Raw genomic sequence first — 6,217 nt, forward strand, 5'->3', positions numbered from 1 at the left:
ACCTGAAGTGATGCGGTGACCGCGCGCTCTCCGCGCTCAATCTCGAAAACGGTTCACCGTATAAAAAATTTTTTTAAACAATTGTAGAGAATTTTGTATTCTACAATATTGTTGATAAATACAAATAGCAAAAAACCCATAGGAAATGAGATATTTCCTAAAAAAGTGCATAAAACCGTTTTTGTGACCTTTGACCATAAAATGTAATAGTTGCTTACACCCTACCATAATATGTAGGTTTTGAGACAACTTTGAGGGTGTCAATATACAACTATTTACAGACTTACAGCTGGGTATCTCGAATTCCGAGATTCTTACCTAATTTAAGCTTAAATGACTGGACTATTAAAATTTTTTTGGGAAGTCTATAGAATATTAGTAGCCATTTGTAAAATAATGAACATGATAAAATTATAATACGAATAAAGTTACCAAATAGCGGAGCAGTAAAGAACACTATTTAATTTTTAAAGTTAAATACAATTTTTGGATTTCGAATCAGGCGCCACATTTTGTTTGATTGCACTTGCAAAATTAATTAAAATACAAACTAGCTGACGTGCTAAACTTCACGAAGTTTTTGTTTTCATTTTCAGCCCAGAATTCTGCAATCCCTTTCAATTAACGCGTGACTCAATGAATCTCGCAATTAATAAGAACAAAAAAGTCTTAAACGTTTTTTTTTTAATTATAAATACTTTTATCAATTTTTCAAGAAACTACGCTGTGTTTTAAAAATTTATGCTTTTTACTAAAATAAATACACAATCAACTGTTGTTTTGTCTTTGGAAATTTTCCTCCTACGAGCTACGCAGTATACTCCAGGTGAATTTAAGACCTGTATAGTACGAATAGTCACGAGAAACAGTTTTTTATTCCTCTTACCTTTAACACCTAATTACAACAGAACAACAAATCAAAGGAGACTGATTACATTAGAAATAATATATAATAATAACATATACATAATTTTTTGTCCCACTTCTGTCCATGGAATGAAATGCAATGTTTTCTTTATCATTATTATCGGTACGGTAGCGAATTGAAATCAAACTGAAATGATAAGTATCTAGGGATGCCAACAGGCTCGAATTTAATGACGTGGAGTGATACCATGATGATCCTAAGTTCCAAAATAAACGTATTTTATTTTTATTTTATCTCAAATCACCCAAGAACATGTAATTTTTCTGATGCAAACCTGTATTTCATTTAACATCTACGTTCTTTCTGTTACCAGTAGTTCCTTATAAACAAACAAATGTGGCATAACCTGTTGAGTCCTGTGAGAGTGAGAAAAGATCACTATAATTATGCCTATACCTTCTTCTTCTATCATGAGGACCTTCATTCAACAATGACTACATAACAGTGGGATATATACTTAAAAATATAAAATCGAACATGGTCTCTAGTATATTTTAAGCTATTTAATTATGCCTATACTAAATTTATATTATCCAAGTATCGTGTAGTTGATGGTTTAGTTATGACATATTTTATCATAAGCTTAAGGAATTCTCCTGATTTCAATGAATTATTTAATCATGTTTTAATTAATTACTTGAGTAATTTATTATTGTTCATATTATTTTATAAGGAATAAATTTTATTTATTTGAGAAATCTACTTGTGTTTTGGCTGGCGAATGGCCTACTTTTTTTTTATTCTATTCTATTCTAACATTCGATTATCAACGAAGACACTACGTGAAGCATCTTTTGAATTTGATCTAAAAATACTTGCGATCGCAAATTAGTTGCGCTTGACCCCAATAACGAGAAGTTGTTAATAAAAAATAATCAACCCCTGAAATAAAAGGAGTTAGTGCGAGGTATGAAAAGTATTTTTTAATTTTATTCTGATGTATTTTTTTATTTTTCAGCGTACCTATATTTTCTTATTAGGTACAAAATTAGCTTACAAATTAAACAAAATATATATGTTCACATCTCATTCCTGCATAATCCCCATTGTCATCAGCATAAGGCGAGCAGAATTCGGCATCAGAACAATCCTGATTATCCTTACACAGTATATTCACTACTGGTAAATCAGGAGACTGCTCCGCAGTAACAAAAATGAGCCCACACAGGACGATTAAGAAAATAGCCAAAATTATTTTCGACATTCTTGCGATTTAATGATCCCTTTGAAAATTGATCTGAAAGAAAATAATAATTATTAAGTTTTTTAAAACAAAAATACTTGTAAACTGTTGTATGTTTATAATGTAAATTATAACTATGTTAAAATTAATTTAAAATGACATGTTTAAGAAGTTTATAAGTAGTATTGTTAAATATATTTTATATTTAATTTTACTAAACTACTTATAAACTTCTTAAACATTTTAGTTGTTTGAGATGTAGCTTAATTTTTTTTAAATTTATAATGGTAATACTACTAATTTTATTTGTTTACCACCGAGCCCTTGGTGGTGAAAACACAAGTTTTCACCGCTTACTGATAAATCTGTGAAACCCAAGTCAAACCCATATTTTAAGACTTCATCATTATAAGAGTGTATTTAAAGTGTAAATCATGTTTGACTGTGTTAACGTGACTGAACGCAAGACTGATAGAACATTAGAACTACTTAAACTTTATATTTTGGACCTGTTGAGTTGATTGCGCCAGATCAATTTTTAAAACAGGTTTCATTATTATACCTACTTAATGTTTTAATGATGAATCGTATAAGGACAACAGAGTTCTAGGAATATTTACTCTAGTCAGCATTAGGATAAGTTTTAGATATTACTTTGATTATCACTACATAGTATAAAACAAAGTAGCTTTCTCTGTCTCTATGTCCCTTTGTATGCTGAAATCTTTGAAACTACGCAACGGATTTTGATGCGGGTTTTTAATAGATAGAGTGATTCAAGAGGAAGGTTTATATTATGTATAATAACATCCATTAAATAGTGGAGCAGTACTGTTATTTTTGAGGTTTCTAATGTGATGTCGTAAATAATTACATTTTTTTCCGCTTACATTGTAAACGCAAGTTGAACCGTACGAGTTTTATCAAAATAATGTACTAAGTATTGTACACATTGAAAAGGTCTACAGAAAAATCCGTGATGGTATATTATGTCTATCTCTTATGGACAACCCACAATAACTTTTTTTTGTCATTTACTTTTTACGACAAATAATGGCTAATTTTCGAAGCGATTTTAACCAATACAGCATTAATACTTAACCAATAAAATACCTTGAATACATTGTTCATTTAATATAGATATATACAGCCCATTACAGCTTATTTAGCAGCGATCGAACGCGTATATGATCGGTGCTTTACAGCGACGGAAATAACAATACATAATAAAAACCTGCTTTTCATCAGCATTGCACCCATAGAATTAATATTAAAAATCCTGGACTATATGTTTGTTAGAAAAAGCTTTGTTTTATATCCACGTGTGCATACGTTAGTTTTATCCAAATTAAAAATTGCAAAACAGTGAAAAAAAAAAAGAGGTTTTGGAAATTACAATTCAAAGTTTTATGTACTTAGCCGTTTCTTGTCATTTTCCCATTCACTAACACGTAGGTAAATTTTATTATCTTACCTTGACGTGCCGTTGTGACGTGGTCTTGGATGTTTTGTTAACTGTGTCACAGTCTTTGAATTTGCTTTTGAACTGTGGCCATTAGCAACACGTGTCAATTTTTAACGGGCAGCCTCCCCGTCGGCTTTGTACTAGGAGTGTTGATAAAATATCGATAATATTATTTCGAAATATCGATATTTATTACTAATATATTTTTGGTCGATTTATCGATAGTTTGCTGTTCGATATTGAAATGTCGATATTTTTTATATTTAACTTTTTGAAGTAAAACTTCTATAGGCGCGACTAGGGAGTAACTCGTTTTTCTGACTGAAGTGACGCTGTCTGTGTAGTTTCCACTATTTAAAAACAATGACGATAACGCGTTTTATTAGTCCGTCAGCGCCATCTAGTGGGGCATTATTTGATCTGATTTAAGTCAGTTTCTTGGTAGTGTTTATTTTGGATAGCATTCGCTCGTTTTATTTGATACTGATTCTTGTAAATATGTTATTATTTGTATATTTATATTTAAAATTAAAATCCATACGTGTGACCAAATTAAAATTCCACTAAAGAGGGAAGGTTCCCTTTTGTTTTTTTTGCTAAGCTTTCTTTGTTATACATACTTACATTTTAGGGAGAAGTAAATTTATACCAAATTAATTATCCTAAAAATCTGGTCTATTTTATATAAACATAACAAAGTTGTATAAGTGAGAATAGCAATGTGAATAAAAGTGAAAAAAATCAACAATTTAAAAAAAAATATTTTTAATTGCAAAGTATTTGAACATCTCTAAAATACACTTATTGATTTATTACATAAAAAAATTAATGCTAAATTTTCTGACGATGGCGACATTCTATAATATTCAATAACAAGGTTATATCGACATGTGGTGATCTAACCTTCGTATTTGAATAATCTTTGTGAAGAACATGAATAATAAAATATATAATTAAATTGTAATATGATATTTATTATTTCAGTTGATATTTAATCGTCTACCTTTAACAGTCTACCAACATTCCGTAACTTTGTTTTGCAGGCTCTTAAATCTTAATGTGGTTTAAGTTTTGAATTTTTGTTTGTTTATTACGGTTATTTTATCTTTTTAGTTTTTATTTATATTATTAGTTAATATTAGTAATTTGTTTTTTTTTTATTTTGTGGCCGTTTCTTTAGTTTTTCTTTTGATATAGCTTAAGTTCTAATGTAATTGATGTGTATGTGTAAGTGTGTTAAATTTGTGATGTCATATTTCCTTGTAATTTTTAGGGATACACATTGTTTTAGAATGTATATATAAATAAATAAATAAATAATCGTTACAGTGATATATGCCGTCAACGTAAAAGTACGGGAGGCATGCACTTATACGTAGAAACAACTATTATCACCGCATACACAAATTAAATACGATCAGTCACCACACGTAGCACCCGTTCACGTGTATGACGCATGGCCAGCAGCTATCGGCCCCCACGCCATTTTTTTAGGGATAGACAACCCGACGCATGGACGCCGCCATAAGCATTGACATTTAAGTGAGCATGACGATATTTGAAATGTGGACTTGGCTACACAAGAAAATAGTAATAATATTCATTATACTGAAATAATTCGATACCACATGAATCACGGTTTGTTCGTACTTTACATTTTAAAAAGTCGTAAATGTTGACGATCGCCCCATAGTCTGAAAATGCAGCCGAGAGATTTAGCGTTACCTCTTTATACTAAATCAATTCATACCTATCCAAGCGCTAGGATCGTCTAAATATTCATTTTTATTATTATAAGCCTTAGCGAGCAGTTTTACTTAATTTACGATTTAAATTTATTTATTGACTATATTTGTATCTCACTAGGGATACAACAAATATTTGTGGTTCTATATTTTTATACATACATACAATATATTAAAAACGCACCCCAAATGTAACTTTCAATGGACCATTTTTATATTCTATGTCCAAACTTGTAGAGTTATCTAGGATAAAAATTGAGTCAAGCATATAAAACTATACCTCTGCACAAATTATATTTTAAATAAATTCTAGAACGGTACCCCAAAAGTCGACACCGTCTGTGAAATTTAAAATATAGACTAAACAAAGGAATTCATTAAACCAAAGCATCAGTTTCTTTGTTTTTTTCTTTTATATTGGATTCAGGTTATTCCCAATCAAAATGAAACGCATAACGATGTCATTTCATGTATCGTTGTACACTTTCACGCCTATCTTGTTGTTTGACATATTTGGTCGATTTTTGGTGAGTCTATAGGGGTCCGACACATATTATGCATATGCATTTGCGCGTTAATGTTAAAAATTTAAGGTATTGAATAACATAATAATACTATAATTATTTTATGTCAAAAGATTTAAATAAATCGATATGTCGTTATTATCGTTATCACAAGTTCGTTTGCTATGTGTAATTTGTTTTATCTGCGCTATTGAATGTATGTGCTTTTTATACCCCTAAATATATAAATTGAAAGCATCGATGGCATTTAACATGTTGAATTCCTGTCCCCCTTTGTATGATACATTTTTTATGGATAAAAAAATCGGTGGCGCTACAACCTTTCCAGGTCTGGGCCTCATATTTCTGTATCTGTTTCATGATCATTTGTTC

The sequence above is a fragment of the Pieris rapae genome, chromosome 15, assembly GCF_905147795.1.
Source record: "Pieris rapae chromosome 15, ilPieRapa1.1, whole genome shotgun sequence".
In the NCBI taxonomy this organism is placed as follows: Eukaryota; Metazoa; Arthropoda; class Insecta; order Lepidoptera; family Pieridae; genus Pieris; species Pieris rapae.